The 22,702-nt window shown below is 53.2% G+C and overlaps 1 protein-coding gene across 5 annotated transcripts in view; it reads left to right on the forward strand.

Moving 5' to 3' along the window:
- The window catches only part of ZMIZ1 (zinc finger MIZ-type containing 1), a 204,334-nt gene that overhangs the window by 30,704 nt on the left and 150,928 nt on the right, over positions 1-22,702 (forward strand). For all 5 annotated transcript variants that reach the window (XM_084795985.1, XM_084795990.1, XM_084795987.1 and 2 more), the window contains exon 2: positions 13,148-13,274. The gene's annotated coding sequence lies outside the window, so the exon portion shown is untranslated. The remainder of the gene's footprint in view (positions 1-13,147; positions 13,275-22,702) is intronic.

Here is a 22,702-nt window from a genome sequence, read left to right on the forward strand (position 1 = left end):
AGTGCAAGGGCGGTGTCATGGTGGATGCACTGGCTTGCCGTGTCTGTTGTAGACAGAGATTAACTTTACGGATCAAACCCTACGCTAGCAGGCTCCACTGCCTGGGGCGCTCTGCCAACCTCCTGGAACAGTGTGGGCAGGACAGACCTGGCCTTTGTTTCGGTGCATCTGGAACCATGGCTTCTCTGAAGCTTGGCTTCTAGCTTGCCTGGGCTGGGTGGAGCTGTGTGTAGTGGGTGGAGTCTGCAGCCTTGGTGCCAAGGGTTAGAAGCCCCACCAGGAAGTGTAGCCCTGGCACACTCAGAAGGTTGCGTGCCTTGTGCATGGAACACTGTTCACTTTCTCCTGGCCCTGGGCCCTGGGTGTCGCTGCTGCTCCCTGCTCTCCACTGGCAACTTCTGCTTGTGCCACAGCAGCTGTCTCTGCTGTGCCCACTGGGGTGTGGGGCTTTTCACAGCAGACTGTTGGCCTGTGTCGTGTGGTGGCCAGCGTCTTGGACATGTCCATCTCCTTCTAGAGCCTTAGAGTTTCTACCTGAGTCTCCAAAATGCAGTGGTAGATCCTCAGGGCTTTGGGACTGGAAAGGTCATTTTGTGAGTCAGTCAGGGCCAGTGGGCTGGGCCTGGCAGAGCCCATGGGAGCCAGTTAGTATGGGATAGATAGAGCAGGGAGAGCTGTGACAGCTTGTTACTTTTGCTCATTGCAAAAGCCCCCACCCCACCCCCACCCTTGATGATGCTGATGCCTTGCTGTGGCCATGGTTACTATGGAGGTCACACTTCTGCAAGCCATTAGCAAGTGCCTGGTTCGCCCAGCTCCAGCTGCCTTTCCCCAGTCCTACACTCCAACTAGAATCTAAATTCGGTGGGAGGGCTCCTTGACTGTTGGGGTTCCTCTCTAAGAGTCATAATCCCAGGCCCAGGATGCCTTCCAAACCTAACAAGGAGGCTGTGAACCTCACTGACTCTTGTGGTAGCTTTGAGGACAGTTTGTGTTGTCTCTGCGAATCTCATGCAGCGCGTGTTGTGTTTGCCGCTCTGGGTTTGTGCCGCAGTTGAATGTGAGGAAGAGAGCAGATGTTACATCCACTTGTCACCAAACTGTCTTGAAATGCTATAAATATTTTTCTAAAAGACAAACTTCCCAGGCTGATGCATTAGTACCTGTTCAGAAGCTGATTCCTGAAAATTAAGACAAACAACCTCTTAAATCATAGTTGTTAACCTCAGGTGTAAAAGCTGTTAGCACAGCCACGGGTCAGGGTGACTCCATTCTGCCTAAGTGACTGTGCAGCCCAGACATGGCAGTGCAGCAGAGAGGGGACACCGTGGTTGACTCCTCAGAAGGCTTCAGTAACAGGGCTCAGCCACTCACTGCTGAGTGATTTCGAGTCAGTGAGTCCACGTCTCTGAGCCTCCTCATTTGTCAACAGAGTGCTGCTAGTGGCCACCCCTCAGATCTGGTGAGCCTTGGTGAGATGACCTCACACCCCCAAAAGGTCCAGGCTGTGTTGTGTTAATCAGGACCAAGGAAGCTTGTCTGTCCCCAAACCACTCCACCTCTCAGGCCATGTCAAGGATAGCTTCCGATGCTCAAAACACTTGTCATCATCTTCTTCTAACGGAGCTGGGCTGCTGGGGGCATCACTGTCCCTGAGTCTGCTCTCATCTTTAACTTGTATTCATGGTGGCTAAAGCTAATTTCATATTAAAGTAGTACTGGGAATTTTTTTTATTTTTATTTTTATTTTTTTTTTTAGAAATGTATTCTAATAAGAATTGTGAGTTGACTTCAAGTAGAACATTCTGAGAACGGCCATTAGGAGGGTGGGAGCCGTGACGATGGATGGGATTATACCTGGGATGGGATGCTGGTGGGATGCTCTTTCTCTGAGGGCTCATGCACGGTCTTGCAGCTGTGGCTAAAGAGGACTACGGGAAGAATAGACTCCCCAACAACACATGGAGAAATCCATGCCCAGCGTCCAGGCAGAGGGAAGCTGCTGTGCTCCTACAGAGTTTGAGCCAACAGTCTGGAAGGATCCAGCAGCAAAACTGTCTCCTGCCTTTACACCCACAGTGTGTCTCTCCTATAAATCTCAAACCAGGGTCTCAAGCTTGCACCTGCCAGCTGATGTCTCCTACTCCAGAACCAGAACTAGGCCTCACCTACGTTGGCCATGGTGTGATTGTCACTCCTCCAACAGGGATGTCACTTTGTGTTATATCCCTTCTAGGAGTGATAGCCCAGAGTACCATGTAGACTAATAATTCTAAGGCCACACTGGAACTCTGCAAGAGAGCACAGGGATTGATTAGCAATGCCTGCCATAGGTGTGGGACAGGAACTCGGGGATACTTGTGCTATCACTCGTTAGCCTGGATCTTGTGGCTGGACCCCATGGCCACTGGGATTAGCTAGCAAGTGATAGAACCTAAAAGCTCTTGTGAGCTGCCCCTGGAGTAGCCCTTGGGGGTCGCCCTGGAGCTGGATACATGTGGGTGACCAGGAAGTATGTCAGCCAGAGTCTAGAAGGATCAGCTCATGGTCAGGAAGTGCTACAGAGGTGCAGTCATGGGGAGTACTGTGGGGGAGGGGCTGGTCATCTAGTCTTCATGTTCACTAGGCTCCTCACCTCAATGGGCTTCTGGGTGCACAAGTGCCCCAGATTTTTTCAGGGTACCCCTGTTTCAGATCCGTGAATGTTTTCAGCGGACCCAGCAGCATTTGAGCTGTGGTTTGGGGGACCCCAGCTGTCCTTTTGTCCTTCTGAGAGCCTTTGACTCCACCATTGCCTTCGTGCCTGTGGCGGGAGGACAGGCCCCATTCATCCCGTCTAACAGATGAAGAAATAAGGCCCCGGAGTTGGCAAGGGACTTGCTTAAGATCACACCAAAGGTGAATGCAGAAACCTGGCCTGAACCCACGGCCCTCATCTCGGGACCCCTTCACCATCCACTTACGCTGACAGCTCAAAAGATGGTGGCTCGGTCCCCACCAATGGTGTTTGACCTTGGCTGGCTCATTACCTTCAAGTCTTGGTGGCCTGAAAAGTGATACCTCTGCAAGCAAATGGCCTAATGTGCACTCTGCCAGCTTCCTTTCCCTCAGTTTCTTGCTCCGTCAGATGGGGCATCACCAGCACATGGGCTGCTGGGAAAGTCTGCATGGTGTGTATACGTGCAGGGTAGTCGGGCCTGGAGGCCCCAGCGCCATCCACTTCCCTACACTGTAGAAGTGGGGTAGGGCACTCAGCAGGAACGGCTTGTGGTCTGACCACTGGGCAGCCACATAAACAGCTCGAGTGTGTTCATGTTCACATCAAGGCTAGAGGGCCTGAGCCCACAGGACAGAGAGATGGTGGCTGTCCCCACTGTCCCCACTGTGGGGAGGAAGGTGTGGCAGAAAGACTCAAGCTGTGCAGGGAGACAGCTTGGAGTAGGGATGGGGTGGGGGGCCAGCGAGGAGGACAACTGACAGGTGTAAAATGATGTGGCCAGCATCTGTCCCAGGGCTGACCCAGTCTCGCACCCACCGCATCTGATGCGTCTTTGAATAAAGCTCGGGCCTCTAGGCAGCAGGGCAAAGCTGAGGAGCTAAAGCTTAACAAGCTTTTCCCCCTGGGGGCAGACACAGAGAGTCCTTCCCTGAGGCCAAGCCTCAGGGACTGTCTGGTGTTCACTGTCTGATGAACAGGTCCTCGCCGTCTGTCTGTCTGCCTGCCTGTCTGCCTTCCTGGCTGTCTCCGCTTTCCTCATCTGTCTGAGCAGCACAAACAGCTCCTCCCCTGTGCTCCATCACCACAGGCATCCACTCTCAGGCTGGTGGTGACACCGGCAGCCCATTCAGAGACCTATTCATTCTGCCGCCGGGGCACCGGGCCCGGTTTTAATCATATGTGCTCTACCATGAGCTACAGATGGCTGTATTATTAATAGTCATAATTAATCAGCATCCACGAGATCTTTTCCCCAGCAGCAGATCCTCAGCTTGAGCAGCCCTGGAGGCCCCTGCGCCCATCCCCACTTTACAGACAGGAAGTGATGTGGGCCAAGGGAGGGGACTCCCCTTGGGTGGAATTGACTGTGGATCCCTGCTTAAATGCCCCATCTGGTGACAAACCCACAGGGTTCCTGTTGAAGAATGGACTGGCTGTCTCCCCTCCCCCACCCTCATGTACCCATAGGATAGTCCCTGGTAGAAGCTGTCAGTGCTAGGAACTGGAAGCCAGTGCCCAAACTGTGAGTTCACTCCAAGGCTTGGCCGAACATGGAGGAAGCTAGGTTAGAGTAAGGAGGGCCTAGCAGCTAGCAGGCAAAGGGGTCTAGCTCAGGTGCAGGTGGGGAGGCAGTCCTGGAGTGTGTGTGTTGGGGGGTGGGGAATGCCAAATGCCAACATCTTCCCTCTTTTCTGTCCCCAGCTGCTGGCCCTTTGACCTGAGTGCCAAGTCCAGCAATGGTGATTTAAACAGCTGTGGCAAGTGGCTTCCTGATTTATGGGGCTGCTGTAAGCAGTCCCGTCCACTCAGCACCCCAGCAGTAAGGGTTCCTCACCCAGTCCTGTAGATGGCTGCCTGCTACCTGCTCTCTTTGTTTGTCTCCCTGTCCCAGCCACCTTTGGAACTACTGTGTCTGGGACCCTGTGCTATGTGCACCAGAGGCTGGTCTGTCTATGCACATGCACACGCATACACACACACACACACACACACACACACACACACACACACACACACACATACACACACACAATATTCAGTGTGCATCTGGCCTGATCATAGGTTCATGGATAAGGCCTTCTGCCCTTATCATTAGGAAAGAGTGGCCATACCAGGAACCCTGAAGGCAGTAGAGATAGCCTCATTTATCCTTGAAACCCTTTACCCATCTTTCTTGCCCCTGCTCCTTATCCCCACCCCCAAAGCCCCACATAGTCTCAGTTTCTCTCCTACCATGTCTACCAACTGTGATCCAGGCCATAAGAAAAGCACTGTGTCGCAAAAGCCCATTCCCAAATCAGGCAGATGAGGGCACCAGCCGGGGTACTGTCAGGAGCATGTGGCTCTTCATCCCATGTTTTCCTGTTTGCTGTTAGCTTTAAGGGGTTGCTAGCTAGACCACTGTGTTGGCCATGCTCCTTCTCAGTGAGGCTTGGGGTTTCCTATCAGTCATATGGTAACATTGACCCTCACCAGCTGCCTTGAGGAGCTTTTCACTGTGCCCTGTTTGTGGTGCTAGGGATGGAACACGGGGCCTCACCATGCAAAGCAAGCACTCTTTCTTCAGACAGAATCTTAATAACTTACCCCGTCTGATCTCAGACTTGAAATTCTCCTGCCTCGGCCTCCTGAGTGCTAGGGTTACAGTCCTGAGCCGGCCTGCCTAACTTCCAAGGATCATTTTGAGGACCAGAGGAACAACGGGCTCTGACAAGAAGATGAGATGACGGCTGAGATGGTGCCCACAGCACTTGTCAAAAGCTCTGAACATGAGCAATGAGGAGAGTGGGGGCATTCGTGATGGAGGCCTGGGCCCAAATTCTCAAACAGCAGTTCTGAGGCGTATCCCAGACAGTGCCTTTCTCTTTAGCTCCATCCAAGTCTCTGTGGAACTTGGAGTCCACCTTTCATGCTGCTGCTGCTGCTGCTGCGGTGCACATCCTCCCTCTCACTCCCCCCACCCTTTCCCCCCATTCACTGGAAGAAGGATAAGGGGGATGCGTCACATATAGTGACCGCTCAAGGCAGTGGCATCCATCACTGTTTCGTGGCCTGTTGCTATACAGGTAGCTCTGAATCTGGAAATGCAGGTGAGCGCATGCTGAACAGCACCACACCAGGAAAGGATGCTTATGTGTGAGGTTCTGTCTATGCCTTTTAAGTATGCTAGAACCAGCTATGTGATGTCTAGCCCTTTGCAGGGTGGCACACTGAAGAATGAACCTGTTGGTTCTGGTCTTTGCTGGTTGCAAGGGAAGTGGCATTTGGCACCACCCAACTCCACCAATCGAGGCCTGAGGTCACCTTTATCTACTACCTTTGGCCCACATGGCGGTTGGACACAGGCCCTGAAAAGAAGCCTGAGGCGGTGGGGAGCAGATCACATCCCATCTTAATCTGGTGAGAGCTGAGGCCCTATACCAACCCAGCCAGCGGCCAGCTCTGGACTTAGAGCTGTGGGATTCAAACAGAGCCCTGTGTCAGGTGGGTCCCTGGGGATGCCAGCTTCCTGGCAGCTGCAAGGGTGCAGTGGAATAGACAACGTTCCTAGCAGAAATGAGTCCCAGGCACCCAGGGCAATTCAGGTAGCCCTCACAGAGACATAAGCAGGGCTACAGGCATTTGGAGCTGAGGTGGAAGGCAGGTTAGAATGCACGCAGACCTCAAAGGACAGCAAAGGCTAGCTGGAGAGGGCAGTGTGACGGAAGGTTGTGGGTGTGAGGACGAAGGTTTGGAATGGCTCTCGGAGAAAGGCAAACCCTCTTCCCTTAGACATCAGGGATGCCCTGGCTCAGATGCTCTTGCCTCTTGGTGAACAGAGGCCACGGGGTAAAGCAGATGGCCGGTGGGGGCAGGGGCGGGGGTGCCCTCAGGCCTGAGCCAAGCTGAGCCAAGTGGCCCACATAGGCCAGAGTCGAAGGAAGACCTTGGCACAAGCACTTGAGCTCTCAACTTGAAAGTTAATGATTCATTTGTGGCCAATTTCTGTTGGCATTTGCCTGGAAATTCCCAAGCCTGCCCCTTCCTTTGGCTTGGGAACTCCAAGAATACAGTCTCATTACTTTTGGCTGAGAGCATCTCACCCACTCTCTGGGTACTAGCTTTTAAAATTGCCCTGAGACCTATGCTGGTTATCTGTTAGGAAGAACCGGTTCCAGGTGGTGGGCTGGGGACTGGCGTGGAGATGTTGAGTGCTCTGACCCTGTGTGCCAAGGGCTGATGAAAGGAACCCTGTTTGCATTCATCATGTCCCCCACTTAGCTCAGAACAGATGTGACCAGAATCCCGTCTCGGGTAATGTGTAATTCGTGCAGTGGTTACAACCGGAGAGAGCAGGGTTTGGCCGGGTAGAGAACACACTGTCATGTGCAAAGGCCCGGGGGCATGACAGTCCAGGAAGGTTGAGTTATTGTGGTATGACTGGGGCACAGAGACTTCTGTGAACACAGCAGTGAGTGAAGAACAGGAATCTTGACAGCAACAAGTGCTAGTCCTAGGAAGTCAAAGCTAGAGCAGGCTGTGTGTGTGTGTTTTGGACTGTGGAGTCATTTGCCTGTCTGAGTCTTGCTTTTGCTGGTCCGCAGGACTCTCTAGATAGCCTGATCCCAGGTTCTGCCCAGGGTTAGAGAGAAGAGGGCATATGTAACAGCCCAGGTGAGTGGTGACAGGGCCACACAGGAGCCCGGAGACATTGGCAAAAGCACAAGCGAGGGAGCAGCCAGAGCATGACGTCACTCTGAGTCTTAGGGTGAACAACGCCGTGTTGGTTTCAGGAATTCCATGTGCCTGGCAGGCTGCAGGCAGCTACCCTGGAGGTCACCCCTGTCTCATGGGAGCCATGTTGCTTTCCCCAACCTGTGTACAGGCAGAGCCCAGGAGGGGACAATTGATGGCATAGCAGGGCCTGGATTCAGGGTCCCTCCTCTCCACTAGCTTCATGTGCCCATACCCCTACTCCACAGGTTCCTGCAGCCTGAAGGATATTCCCTGAATCCCAGGCAGCTCTTTCTGCACGAAGGTCCGAACATCTGAGAAAGGGACCCTTTTCCGATCCCCACTTGGCAGACTGAAATCCTCCTGGTGATGCCTTAAGAGTCCTTAGTGTGATGGTAAACATCTACTCTCCATAAAACATCTCCCTGAGACAGCAGCTTGCTCTGACAAGGGTGTGATCCACTCTTGGCAGGGCCTCTGCCTCAAGTGACAGCCCTGAAAAACATTTAGGAAGACCAATATGTGCTGGGCATGGCGAGAGGAGCTGGGCAGGGTCTGGCTGAGCAGCCCAGCTGGGTCTGGGATCCTCACATGGCCTCTGGCTGTGGCTGGTCCCTGCACTATGAGGTGGGGCAGTATCAGGTGTCTGCTGGCTCCCACAGCCCTGGTGTTTGGCACGGTTAGGCAGCAGTGAGGAGCCTGTCTCCCAAGGGTAGTATTGCCAGGCCTGTCTGTAGCTGAACGCAGCAGGGCCTTGGACCTACAGCCTCCAGGCCTGCGTCACACACTGGCTTAGGTGTCCTGAATCAGAGCCAGGAAATGGATCTGCCATACCAGCGTGGTGGGGATACCAGCCCGGGCAGCTGGGGTAAACCCCAAGCTCCTGCCTGTGTATACGAAGGATGCTGGCCTCCTACCTATTATGCCTTCTACTCCGTGGGCCCAAGCTCCCATCCCGCCTAGTCAGCAGCTGCCACTCACGCAGGTCTGAGCTATCCCTGTAGTGCTACTCCCCACTTACCCTCAGGGCTATTTTCCAATCCTATCTAAGAATTTCCCCAGGAATTACTTCAATGTATCCTTCCTTGGCAGCCTCATGCCGCCACGGCCGTCCCCTCTTCTCTGTATTACCTCCCCCATGGACCTCTAGTTTGGGCTCCGTCATTGTGTAGTGCAGTCACACTGCCTGGCAATGGGTCCTCACCACCTCCCGTTAGCCCCTGGGGGCCTTGAGGCTTGGTTATTTGTGTATCCCTCAGGCCTGACTTATAGTAGGTGCCCAATAAAAGCAGGCTGGATTTAATTAAGAGGCTCCTGAAGGCAGTGCTGGAGTCTCCCTTTGTTAATGATATGTAGGGAAAAGCAGAAGATTTCCCATTTGCAAGTGAAAGCCTCACCTCCTTGCCCCCACATACCCTTACCCAAGGTGACTGCTGGGGCTGGGACCAGCCTGCTGCTGGCCTCTCTCCAGCCACTGCCTTCCTTGCTGGCAGGAGCCAGCTCCCCGGGCTGCCTGAGTGATCACTCCAGAAAACACCCCAGTGGAAACTGCATGAATGATTGATAAGGGCTGAGAGCTGTTTAATATTTTCCTCCTGTTTAATGGCTATCAATAATTTAATACGCTCTCTGTATGTTTTTAAGAAATAGCACCCATTTTGCCGTCTCCGGTTTAGCGGGCTAAATGATTTAAGTGTTGGAAGTGTGCTCAGAGGAGTGAGGTGGAGGGAGTCAGAAATCTGGAGTCTGGAGTGGGTGGTAATGAGGACCACCACAGCCTCTTGGCCTGGCTGAGTGTGTGTGTGTGTGTGTGTGTGTGTGTGTAACAGGGCCAATGCATTTCTGCTAAGAGCAAGATAATTGCTTTTTCTGGAGCCTCACTGAGCAGCAGCCCAACAGCTGTTGCTCCCCTGCCCCATACTAAGCTTGTGGCTCTGGGGGGCTGAGGGGCTGAGGAGGAGCTGGGCTAGTACCACCACTGTGGGACGGATCCCCCTTGCAACCCTACCTCTCCCCCCACATCCTGAAGCTTTTAAATCGTTGTTAATGATGTGCTCAGGCCACTGCCCTGGAGGGCTGCTATCTTCCAGAGGGGTTTGGGGCGGTGGAGAGAGATATTCAAAGCTGATAATCTCCGGGCCCCAGAAGGACCTGGAAGGTCACCTACCAGTGTCTCCCATCTTTCCAAATGCTGAGGATCACCTGGGAGGTCTTGTTAACAATTTAAATTTCTGGGCCGTCTTCCAGACCCACATTCTCTCTGGGGAGAGAGGACAGGGCGCTGTGGGCTCAGCAATCAGGCTAGTCATCTGAGTGATTTGGTCCTCAGGGAAGTCTGAGAAATTGAAGTCCAGCTTGCTGCTGATCTACCTATGACCTCATAGGCCCTCCCTCTGCTTGCATACCTTTAGGGATGGTGTACTTACCTCACCCACCCCTACATATACAAACAGCTGCCGTTCCTGCTGCTTTTGTATAGCTGGCTGTCTTCTCTCCTGTAGGACAGACCTCCCTGCGCCCCCAGGACCTGGTGTCCTTCCCTCACCCATCCTGACCATACTTTGGCTCACCTACGCCTCTGCTCAGTAGGGACTTCCTTTCTTAGCAACGGGTGTCTGAGGCAAGGAGTAGGTGTTATGGCCTGTGTGGAGCGAGGTGGCTGAATCAGATTGCTGCTAGCAGGAACTGTTGCTGGCCACAGTGGGGACAAGGTGACCTGAGACTCACAATCTCCTTGACCTATTGGGATTCATGCCTTCCACTGGAGAAGGAAAACAGACCCATCAAAGATGGCTCAATTAGCCTACCACCACCAGATAGGTGGTGAGCTAAGGGGCTAGTGATCACACATACACTTAGAACAGAGCTGGAACTGGGAAGATGAAGATAAGAGGTCCACAGTGGGTTGGTTGTATGCACCTAGGACCTAGCATTGGGGCTCAACTGTTACCCCTAGCGGAGTGGGGAGGCTGCCGTGCAGGTAGCCTGGAGGGCTACCCGGAAGGACCTCAGAGAAGTCAAAGTCCCACACCTCTTCCTTTGCCTTTCGAAGGTCTTGTGGTCTTAGTGTAAATAAATAATTATGGGGAAATGGCATACATTTATGGTTCCATCTACAACAAGAGAACCCCTTGAACCTCTTTGCATCCCCAAGTTCAGCCCCCCCGCCTTTGATCTTCACTGCACATGAAGATGATGGTGAAGGAGTGAGCGTTGCCTTGTCTGAGCTGGCCTATGATCTGTGCCGCCTGGAGACTGATCACCACAGGATGGGGGTGGGTGGGGGTGGGGAGAGACTCTTCCCTGGGGGGGAAAAGGAGGTAGAGAGTACCACCTAACCCCACTTTACCCCGAGGGCCCTCTGCCTGAAGAACCTTTGGAGTCAGAAGTGAAAGACTTAAGCCTCCTAAGACAGGCTCTGTCCCTTCCCACCCAGAACTGTATAGGCACCTGTGAGCCCAGAAAAGGATGGGAGGGAGATCCAGAGAGGCTTCCTGGAGGAGGCAGCTGCTGGCGTGGTGGGAAGGGCCAGGACATCCCAGGTAAGGCAGCTGTGGAGTGTGGAGGACAGGGAGGTAGGGCAGCAGGACAGTCCAGGGAGGGCCTAGGCCTGTCACTCAGGCCAGGGCTTCAGGATTTTATTTTATTTTTTTTTCCAGCTGCTATTGAAGTTACAACTACTTAGAAAAGTGTTCTACCCTACTCATGTAGCTGGATAAACTATCTCAAAGTGAAGATGCTTGTGTAACCTCTGTGCCACGGAGAAATGCAGCGTTCCCTACTCCCCAGAGTGCCCTGTGTACCTTTCAGTTACCACTCCCGCCGTGCAAAGGGTTATGATTTGGGAAGAATGACACTCTAAAAGGAGTGATCTGGGGGTGGGGGAGGGGGGAGAGAAGTAATCTGTAAGAGGCCCCTCCCACTTGTCTATGGATCCCCTGCACCCCGCCCCCCCCCAAGTCACCTGAGGTAGAGGCCTCTGCCCCACCCAGCAGTGGGTTGGGCTGCTGGCTGCGCCTTCCTCTCCCTCTAGTGAAGTGGAATGTTTTCTTCTGAGGTCTCAAGGCTTTCCAGAGAGAGTCAAGGTCAGAAGGTAGAACCTCCTGTAGCTAGGTGTTTTACGCCCCAGTGAACTGTCACATTCCCTGAATCCTGCTTCCTCAAAGCGAGCTTGAAAGCCCACAGAGGTCACAGGTGAAGAGCGTGCCTATGCTACAGCACCAAGTCCCCTTGGTTCTACTTGACCTTGGTCTGAGTGGTCTCCAAATGTGTTCCCTCCCATGTCTGGCTTCCAGATCAGTGCTCTGTTGGTGGGAGTTACCCGAGTTGCTGGATATGGCTAAGGGTCCCATCCTCTCGATGCTTTGAGGGATAGCCCACCAGACTGCGTTTCCACACCCTCCTCTAAAAATGGCGATCCTAGTGTGTGCTCCACCAGCAGTATTTAGGGTCCAGAAGGGAGTTTTAGAAAGGCCTGATGTTCATCCACATCTTTGCTCATTGACAGCTGTGGAGATGCTGCAAGAGGCTCCCTGTGCAGCCCTCTCTGGGCCCTAGCCTTGGGTGTCCAGGCTGAAGGAAGTACAGCTAGCAGGCTGGGCAGTTTGTCCTGAAAAAAATCTTTCTTCCCTGTGGCACTTTTTCCAGCCCTCAGGACTTCTTATCTTCCACAGCTGACCCTCAACAGTCGGCTGTCTGGAGACACAGCTTAGAGGAGTCTGTCAGAGCCACCTCTGTACCAGACTTTGTCAGCAGTGGGCAAAACTAGAAGACATGGGGTACTTCTGACCTTGCGCCTCTTACTTACTGGGAAGAACCTCAGTTTCCTCATTTGTAAAATAGCAGAGAATCTCTCTGTTTCTCTGTCTCTCTCTGTCTCTGTCTCTGTCTCTCTGTCTCTGTCTCTCTGTCTCTCTCTCTCTGTCTGTCTGTCTGTCTGTCTGTCTCTCTCTCTCTCTCTCTCTCTCTCTCTCTCTTCTCTCTCTCTCTCTCTCTCTCTCTCTCTCACACACACACACACACACACACACATCACACCTGCCACAGCCATCACCATAACCACCATGTTCTGGAACCAGACAGCAGGGAGCCTTTGGGGATGCTCTGGAGGCCTCCTAACTAAAGGCACATGGTACCTGGGCCACAGGTTCACCCTCACTGTGCCAGGATCGCTGATCTCATTACTCACCCCTCCCCATACACCTCCTCTCTATCCAATACCGAATGGTCCCTGGGACCCTTGATAATAATGTCAGAGGAAAGGTACGCTGGACCTTCTGATGAGGCTTTGGAAATCTGGGAGAGATTTGGTCAATCTGCCGCAAGCCTGCAGAGAACAGAGGCAGGTGGTCAGAGAGGGCCTCCCAGAAGACCCTAGCGTGGGCTCCTAGGCCACTCAGGCTTGGAAAGACAAAGGAGCTCCCGCTGGAGGCTGCTGGGAGGCCTGCTGGTGGGGTATAGTGGTGGTGTGCACGGAGGTGTGACTGCCACTGCTGCATACAGGCTAGAGGCCACTGAGACCGATCTGACCTCTTGAGTATGATTTCAGGACCCTGTGCCCAGTTTCCATGGAGCTCTCCTCTTGGGCATGTGGCTGTATTTTCTAGGAGGTAGTTTAAGGAACCTAGGCAGGCTGGACCCAGAGGTCAGCTAGGGGACCTGGGCCTTGCCTGCAGGCCTGAACCGTAGCTCAGTCTACTCTGCTTTCTCTTGCAGGACTGTGCAAGAGACAGCACTGAGCTCAGACAGCACAGAACCGACTCGGCACCCCCTTCACCACGGCCTACCTCTCCCAACATTGCAACAGCCTTGAGTTGTGACCGACTGCCAGAGGCCTGGGCAGGTGAGTGGATGGGCCAAGTATCTTGGTACTGGGAATCTGCCGCTCAGGGGTGGGCAGGTGTATGTGGCCACCTGAAATAGGCAATGTGCCTTGGGGAGCTGGATGGGGAAATGGTGCATTTCCCAGTTTCTGTTTTGTTCATGGAATCCCAAGCCAGAGAGAAGAGGGCACGGGCCTGGGCTGTGTGTTGGACGCATGGTTCTTGTCTGCTGTCAGTGCCCTTTGTAGTCGTGCTAGGTAGCTCTTTCCCTCCTGCTAAGGGCTTTTGCCTTCTAATCTAGTTCACGGAGATCATAACAGTAGTCCCAGCATCAGTGATGTCTCCTGTGGGTACTTGACTGTGTACTGGTACCATGACAAACATTTTCTCTCCATAACTGCCCTTGAGAGAATGGCTGTCACCATCACCATTGTACAGACAGGGAAACTGAACCTTGATCAGGAAGTACGTGTCCACATACTTTGCTTTGGTTCAGATCTGGGCACCTTTGAGCTCTGTCCTGGTCCCCCATCTATGGCACCGTTTTGATGGTGGTGCTGGGTGTCCTCAGAAGACGCAACATGGTGCAAAAGGAGATGCCTTCTACAAAGTGACAGTGGCCGCTGGTTGCTGTGATCTAGCTTTCTCTGCTCCGGCTCCCTCTGGCCGTTTCACATTGGATGGGGTAACTGAGGCCTAGCGAGGGTAGGCTACACAGGCAGGAAATGACAGGGCCAGAACTGGTATGGACTGACCACACTGTACCCAAACCCCCCTTTCTGCTAGGATCCCTCCCTGGCATTAAGAATAGCATCTATAGGAGGGTAGAAGGCCTAGGAATGAACCCTGGGAAGTGGTGGGTGAGAGAGCCTAGAGAAGGAAGGAATGTTACTATGTTGCTATAGAGGGGAAACAGGAAGACTAAGCTGGGGACGCAGCTCCTAAAGAAAGACTCCCAGGAAAGCTGAGTCCTAGCCGTTCCCACCTGCACCTGAGTGCCCGTGAGACTCTGTTAGAGTCAGACCAGCTGTATCATTTGCAGGGCCGGGTGAAAAATAAAAATCACAGATTATCAAGGACTTCCTGACAGTGATGGCGCAGTGAGGTTCCTTACAGCTGGAGGACTAGTGTGCCAAAGGCCAGCCCATGAAGCCAGGCCTACATAGAATTGGGAGGACGTGGAAGCAATCAAGCGCGTGTGTAGGCTCCATCACTTACAAGCCATATGCAGGCCTGCTGACCCTGCATGGAGACCCTTGGTCTCTGAGCCTCGTCCACTACATGAACAGTGGTGTGCCCCTCTCACAGCAGGAGATCCTGTAATATCAGGGTCCAAGTTCTCTCAAGCAGCTGGGGCCACTGGTTGTGTGGGATCTCTCTTGGGTGCGCTGTTTGAGCCTGCCCTACAGTCTCTGCTCCCAAGTCCCATCCTTCCTAAAACTGGCAGCCTGGGTTTTGGCCTTTTCTCAAGTCAGCCAAACCAGGCAGCATGTCTGACAAGGGACAGAGAGAAGGGAAGATGTGTCAGCAGCAGAGCTCCAGCAAAGTCCAGAACTTTCTGTTTGCAGAGCTTCCTGTCTGCACTGCCTCCCCCCACTCTACCCTCTGCCTGTTTCTGCCCACTTGCTCTTGTGGGTTGGATGCCTGGAGCCTTCCGTGACTCAGTGCTTCAACCAGGTGCTATTTCTTATGGTTCTCTGCAGCAGGCAAAGTGCTCGCACAACTCATTAGCTCTCATAAAAGGCATTATTCCTATTGGCTGGATGCCAAAACAGAGACTGTGAGGCCTAAGCCCACTCTGAGCTTCTGGGCTGTGGTGAGATCCACTCAGGTCATGAGATGGCTAATGGCCGTAGAGGGGCCACACCTGAGCTCTGCCCTAGAAGCTGACATTTTCCTCTTGGTAAATGTAACTTCAACCCCTGGTACTAGAGAGGCTCCAGGTTCGAGGCTGCTTAAGATGACCTGGCAGGTCCTGGAAGATCTGGCCCACAAGAGTCTTGGTCATTGAGAGGGGATGAGGCTTGGCCCACACACAAAGCTTGGGCAAGCCACTTACTGGGCAGAAGAGAAAAGACTTGAGTTGCTTCTAACCATTACAGTTGTAAAGGCCAGATGCAGAAGAGAGACTGTCCTGTCAGGTTGTGGCTGGAGTGTATCAAAGGCACACTGGATGAATGCATCGACCTCTACAGGGTTAAGAATGTAGGCATGGGTGCCGGGAGTGATGGCACACGCCTTTAATCCCAGCACTCAGGAGGCAGAGGCAGGTGGATCTCTGTGAGTTCGAGGCCAGCCTGGTCTACAAAGGGAGTCCAGGACAGCCAAGGCTACCCAGAGAAATCCTGTCTCAAACAAACAAAAAAAGAATGTAGGCTTAAGGCCTAGGCTTTGGGGGTGTCTGTAGCTCCTTTTTCCCATTTATTATTGCCTCCTTCTAGTGAACCCCACTTTATCACATGCAGATGAGGGAGATGTCCAGTGTTTGCTTTGCTTCCAACAGGGCCTGTGGATGGGTGGTGGGTAGCAGGTAGGGTATGTGACGTGGTTGACCCCAGCTGTGTGGCTACATGGGGGGGAGAGGAGTGGGGGGGGCAGTTCCTAGAGAGAGGCTTGCCTGTGGAATCGCTGAGAAAACACAGTGGAAAGGGTGGTAGAGATCCGGTGGAGGAAGTGATCTAGTGCATATTCCGTGAGCAGCCACATGACAAGAGCCACACTCCTGCCCCACCAGCCCCCAGGCTCCAGGGTATGACATCAGGTCTCCAGCCTGGCAATCACCTGTAGTCTGTGCGTTTCATAGGTTGAGCACAGTGTGGGCTGCCTGAACAGACCTTGGGTACCAAGGCCAACACACAGAAGGCTGGCTGGACCCAGCCTGAGGTCATGCAGAACTGGACTTCCAGGGCCGCCTGTGGCATGCCTGTCAGTCTTCAGTCCAGCTGAGAATGCATGCCCCAGCCCCTGCCCGGAATTTGTGGCCTCTGGGCCACCCCTCCACCAGCAGCCTCTGTAGCCTGCCCTGCCCCCCACCCCCACCCCCCAATCCAGTTACTCCAGCCTGGAGCTGGAAATAGTCTACAACCTGCTGCTCATTCCTGCCCCTGTGGGTCAACAGGGTGGGGCTGCCTTTCCGCCAGACCTGCTGTGTGACCTCGGATAAGTCCCTACCTTTCTCTGATGCTGTTCCTTAGCCTATACAACCAGAAGGCGAAGCTTTTAAAGGCATCAACAAGCCAGTGAAAGCCAAATTTGTCCTATTGTACAGGTGAGGAAACTCACAACACAGAGAGACTAAGAAACCTACCCAGAGTCACACAGCCATTGATGGAGCTGGGAGCAAGCCCAGTTTCCTCTGAAACCATATGTTCTCCCTGCTGTCAGACTGGCTCTCACAGGTACTGGCACCACGCTGGGCCCTCATGCTAAATGCAAATGGTGGTTAAGGCAGCTGGGTAAGCGGTGAGTCCAAGGCAGCAGTCACAGACCTGCAGTGCATGGGCACAGAAATGCCAGCCAGTGAGGATGAGGACCAAAGAAGCAGCCAAAAAGTCTGTCTGGAGGAAGGGGAGGAGTGCAGCATTCCTTGCACTGTGTGTCTGTGCACACACAGTCTGTGTGTCTGTGTGTCCTGGAAGCCTCAAACCAGCCGGGAAGATCTGTTTAGCCACAACTGGAAGCAGGTGCGGCAGCAGCTCCCAGGGCCCCAGAGCCCAGCCAGTTTGGCCTGGCTTCTTTCTTCTGTAATGGGAGCAACAGCCTGGGAACTTAGGATCCAGCCTCAGGCCCCACACTGGATAGAGCCAGACTCTCGGATCCACCAGGTCTTGAAGCCCCCAGTACCTTTTCTGGGAGAGAAAATCCCACCTACTCAAAGACAGGAAGCTAGTCCAAAGAGGAACCAAGTGCCACCCTCTTCTGCCACCCTCTGCACATCTGTTGGTCATTCAGTCCTCAGGGGCCCAAACTCAGCTCAGGAGCTTGCAGTGAATGTTCCTGATGGACAGGTTAGGATTGCAGAAGCCCAGAAACCAGCCTGAGTACACACTGCTTTGTTGTTGCAGACACAAGAGGATACATGTAGGTGTCATCCTTCCCACGGTGGGGAAGCTTGGGTTTCTCTCTAGCTTTACCACTTACCTATTTATGTAGGGATGAGGGCCCATAAAGAACTCAGAGTTTAGGGGCTGGAGAGATGGCTTAGTGGTTAAGAGCACCGCCTGCTCTTCCAAAGGTCCTGAATTCAATTCCCAGCAACCACATGGTGGTTCAGAACCATCTGTAATATGATCTGATGCCCTCTTCTGGCCTACAGGTGTACATGCAGGAAGAACACTCAATACATAATAAGAATAATAAATAAATATTAAAAAAAAAAAAAAGAAGGGCTGGAGAGATGGCTCAGAGATTAAGAGCACTGAATGTTCTTCCAGAGGTCCTGAGTTCAATTCCCAGCAACCACATGGTGGCTCACAACCATCTATAATGTGATCTGGTGGGCAGGTGTACATGCAGAGCACTGTATACATAATAATAAATAAATAAATCTTTAAAAAAAAAAAGAACTCAGAGTTTAATACAAGCAGTTTTTCCTCCCACTGAGGTTTGCCTGGAGTCCACCTTGCTTTCGTCTGTGAGATACACACTTCAGCCACACTTGTAAAGGACAGATCTGCCTGTGCCTTTTGTCTCTGGGTCCAAAGCCCTCACATTCCTCATAGGAAAGGAGAAGACCCTGAGCTGGCTGCTTACTGTCTTGAATCATCAAAATGTCACACTCTCTCCCAAGGAAGGAGTGTTCTTCAGAAGCCACTTGGCCAAGTGCCTCGTGGTGTACAGAGACCTGAGGCCCAGAGGTAGAGATATACACAGTCACACAGCACGGCACTCCAGCCTTCTACCCATGCACACTGCCCCCTAAACTACTCTGTCTGTGTGGAAGGTGGTGACGCTGACAATGGGGACCAGCACTGTGTTTACAGAAGACCAAAGTCAACTGAGGAGCTATGGCTGCAGAGAATGGGACCAGGGAAGGAAGCTCAGTTGTCTGTGGAAACTCACCTAGAAGGGGCTGAGACGCCCAGCTCTGTGAAAACTCATCACTGCCTTCTGTCATGGTCCTTCCAGTAGTGACAGCTCCTCCACCCTGACCCATTTGAGGACAGAAGTGGGCTGGAGATGAGAGCTTACCGTCAGTCCCCAGCAGCTCCCTTCGCAGAGGGACACCAAGCGCTCCCCCACCCTGCATCTTAGGAGGCTGTGGTATGGCGTCCCTGTTGCCTCGGGTAAGGGCCTTCAGCTGGGCCTAAAGAATGAGCTTGAACTGGTCTGCCAGCGCCCAAGCCACAGAGAGGCTGCCCCGAGGATCGTGGAGAGGGCTGGTGGGGGCAGGTGAAAAAGGAAAGGGTGGGAAATGGTCTTGGATGTGCAGATGCCGAAGAATGGAGTTTGTACTTTTTTTTTTTTCCTTCTAACTCCCTAATGTTCCAGCTCTGTGCCTCAGTTTGCCTTGCGTTTTCTCTGGGCTTCAGGCACTGAGGAGTCACCTCCAGGCTTGGGTGAGAACATCTGCCTTTGGTCAGCACAAGCTGTGCTTGGGTTTTTGCTGAGGTAGCGACTGAACTGCCTAGGTCCTTAGGAGAGCAGCTGGCTACAGAAATTGCAGCCAGACTCTGGCTTATCCCTGGCTTCTGTAGGCCAGCTTAAAACTCTGAGTTTCCCAGCCTCAACCATCCAGGGATGGTCGACACCGGCCTTACTGTAATTCTACCTGTGGGCTATGGATCTTGTTCCCTGCGTGGGTTTGGGGGGATCGCCTGACTTGGACATCCTATCTTTCCTCTGACCAGCTGCTTCTGGGGGGGGGGAGCTGGTGGTATGCAGAGGGTGGTCCTCCTAAGGCTGTGCCAGGTGGCCCAGGCTCTGATGCAAGTACAGTACATGGGGAGACCTCCATGGCTGCCACCAGTCTCCAATCAGTAAGAGTGCTGGGGCCCTGTGGACTCCTCCCTGATCACTCCACATTGTGTGACAAGTGCTTGTACTCAACTCTCTCCTGTCTGTAGCTACAGCCACAGGCCCCTTGGACTCCAGGTCCTGGAATGGCATGACTCTCGTGCACCCTAACAGTGTGCACAGCTGCCTACAGCAAGTGGGGACAGAAGTCCCTGAACTCAAAGCCTCTCCATGACTCCTTGACTCAATGTCATTCTCAACAAACCCAGCTGGGTATAAGCCTGATCCCAATGGGGCAAACTAGAGTCAGAGAAGACAGGACATTTGGCCAAGGTCACACAGCCAATCCAAAATCAAACTGAGGCTCAGGGGTGGGGGGTGGGGGGGGCTGGTCATACTTCTCTGAGGACTAAGCAAACGTTGCCTATGTGTTAGGGGAGCCATTGGCTACCGCTGCTGGAGGCCTGCAGGAAGCAAGGCCTTTCTCTTCCTCCTGGGCTTCATCATCTGCTCTGATTGGCCACATGGTACTGGTGGTGCTGACATTTACCTGGTAAGGAGAAGGGCCTGCCCCTGTTGCATCAAGATACTAAAAATAGCTCGGGCCAGCTTCCCACATCCCCTGCCCAGCCTACACTTGCTCCCCACCTCACTGACCTTTTTCCTGGGCTTGCATTAGGTTCCGCCTTGCAGTCTGATGAGACTCCATCAGGTCTCCACATCCTCCAGCTGTCAGGCAGAGGCCCTGCTGGAACCCCGCCTCCCTTTCCTTGCCTCCCTGTGGGCACTCCCTGTCTACAGTGGTCACTCCATCCCTGGGCTCCAGCAAGGAGCATGCTCTGTTCCCCAGTGAGCTGGTGCTCAATTCTCTATAGTGATCTATGGTGGATCCAGTCACAGTGAGGCCTTTATCCCAGTGCTGTTTCTCCATCCTTGCCGCTCCAGCAATAAAGAGGGGCCAGGCTTTGACATGGATGTTGAGACCCAGAGTGCATCTCCACCTCTGAAATGGACAGCACCGCGTGACTAGAGTATAGCAAGGACGTACTGAGGCAACATACAGAAAAGGCTGGGTCAGGAGCTGAGCCCCTCTTGGGGCTTTTCTCATACAGCTACTCTGGGAACCTAATAAATGAGAAGGATATGCGGGAACAGGAAAGGAACGTTCCAGAACAGGCTAAGGATTGGCAACTTGTCATCCTTCAGATCAGAGCCTCTTGCCCATTCCCCGTGCACTTCCAGCATGGCCTGCCATGCCTGCCTAGCCAGCGTTTGTCTGGTTCATGTCCTGGGTCAGCATGACCAGAAGTGTGTGGACACTGACCTTCATCCAGTGGCTAGCTGGCTTTGGACTCAGCCCAATAGAAACAGAAATGGTTTCCCAAGTTTGGGCTTGTGCCTGGCACACGGTCTTCTCCACTGTGCCTCGGTTTCCACAGCTGAACCAATATAATGATCTAACTAACCCTAAGTAATCCGAGGGTTCAATCATTAACACGTGAGCACGCAGAAGAGCGTGTGTCTAGTCAGCATGCAGGACACATCGGCTGGGCCTCCTGCTAGTGAGGCTAGTGGCACAGTTGGTAGTAATGACAAGTGACCACCTGCTGTGTTGAGTGGCTGGTGTCAGCTGCTGAGCACAGCACATGGGATGCTGACTTCAGGCTCCAGACCTCCCCATACAAGGTCTTATTATACACTGTGTTCCAGATGAGGAAACTGAGGCACAAAGAGGCCACCCACAGTTGGAAAGGGGTGGAATTGGAAACCAGAATCAAGAACAGCCCAGCTAGCGTGACCAGCAGCTGAGCGTGCCTAGCACTGCCCCGGTGTCAGTTTAGTAACACAAGTGCCACATCCTAGAGATTTTGTCTCTCTTCTGGGTGACACAGGCCAGGTGACATGTCGAGCTCTGGCTAGTCAGAGTGCCTCCTCTACACAGGCCCACTTGGATCTCTCTCAGCTTGGACTTACTTGCTGGGTCTGTGTGGACTTGGCCCTTCCCGTGCCTTATAGACTGCTCCCTGCTATGTGATGGTCACCTCTGCCCGTGTCTCCAGACCTCTACCACTGTGTTCCTCTCCGACTGCTCTTCCTCACCCTGTTCTAGACCATGCCAGTTGGGTCTTTTCCCAGGTTGCAACAGTAGCAGCCTGATTGATCCTGGGTTGCAGCTTCTCAGGCCTCAGTTTCCCAATTTGCACAGCTCTCCTCCCATCCTTCTGAAGATTTCTGGGACATCATGTATGTGATGCGCGTTCAAGGTGTTCAAGGGCCATGGTCACATGCGGAGGCCGCCTTCCTTCCGCCTTGTTTGAGACAGGTTCTCAATGTTTGCCCCTGTGCACACTAGACTTGGCTGGCTTGCGAGCTTCTGGGGAGTCTCGCGTCTTGCTATCCGAGCATTGGAATTACAGGTGCGCACTACCGCCTCTCGCTCGGTATGGGACTCAGGTCCTCACACTTGCGCACTGCTTTACCTAAGGACTCCTCCATCTCTCTAGCCCTAAAACTTAAGAGGGAAGGCAGAAGGAGCCCAGCCCCAACCCCAGCAGGGCTTTTCTGGTGCAGTGATGGAGAACGCCATTGACAAAGGAGAACTGTCAGCGGACGGACAGAGCAGAGCTGGAGACAGCTGCTAGCCTATGTTGCCCCTCCCCTGGGTGAAGAGCCAGTGATTTGGGGGGTCCTTGGTCAATTCTTACTGATACAGAACTCTGTGCACGTTGAGGCTGAGTCTCTTGTGGAAGAAGCCTGCGATCACTCTCCTCTCTCTGTCATCCATGTGCCCTTTAAATTATCTCTGAGTCTGAGCCAGGCTTTACCATGTTCCTGCCTCTCTGTCGCCCTTTCCAACCCTCTCTTGTGCCCCCAGCTTCCCATTGCCACCAGAGGAAAAGTCCAAATTACAAGATAGCATCAAGGCCGTCTGAGAGCTGTTTGGGTCTCTCAGCCTACCTAAGACTTCTGAGCCTCCCACTTTTGGTAGTATGGGTGGTGTGGCCCCTTTGTGAGGGCCTGGTTTTGTCCATGCCCACCCTCACTGTGGACACGGTGTGTTCAGGACCAGAACAGCAAAGTTTTCACCCCCACAGCCTTCTCAGACACCACCTGGAACTGCTGCCCCCAGCTACCCAGTGTGGCTTGGGCCCCAGCTTCCGGAGGCAGAAGCTGCCTGGCTGCCTGCATGGATGCTCGGTTTCAGAGAGGGGAGAATTGCACAGTGGGGAGTCAGTAGGTTTATGTGGTAAAAACAGGCATGTGCTCCCTCCCAGCTCCGCAGCTATGTGACTTTGTACAGCCCAGATAAGCCTCCGTAGTATAATTTATGACATGTGGTAACAATAGTGCCTTCATCACAGGATATTGGAGTCAAATGAAGGGACACATAATGAACGTGTACAGGGTCCTAGGACATTGTAAGGGTGGCAGAACAGTGTTTATCTCCCCCTGCCCCAGAACAGGGAAGTACTTTGTTCTTGAGCTGTCAGCC

This window comes from Acomys minous (assembly GCF_964271855.1).
Source record: "Acomys minous genome assembly, chromosome: 9".
Classification (NCBI taxonomy): domain Eukaryota; kingdom Metazoa; phylum Chordata; class Mammalia; order Rodentia; family Muridae; genus Acomys; species Acomys minous.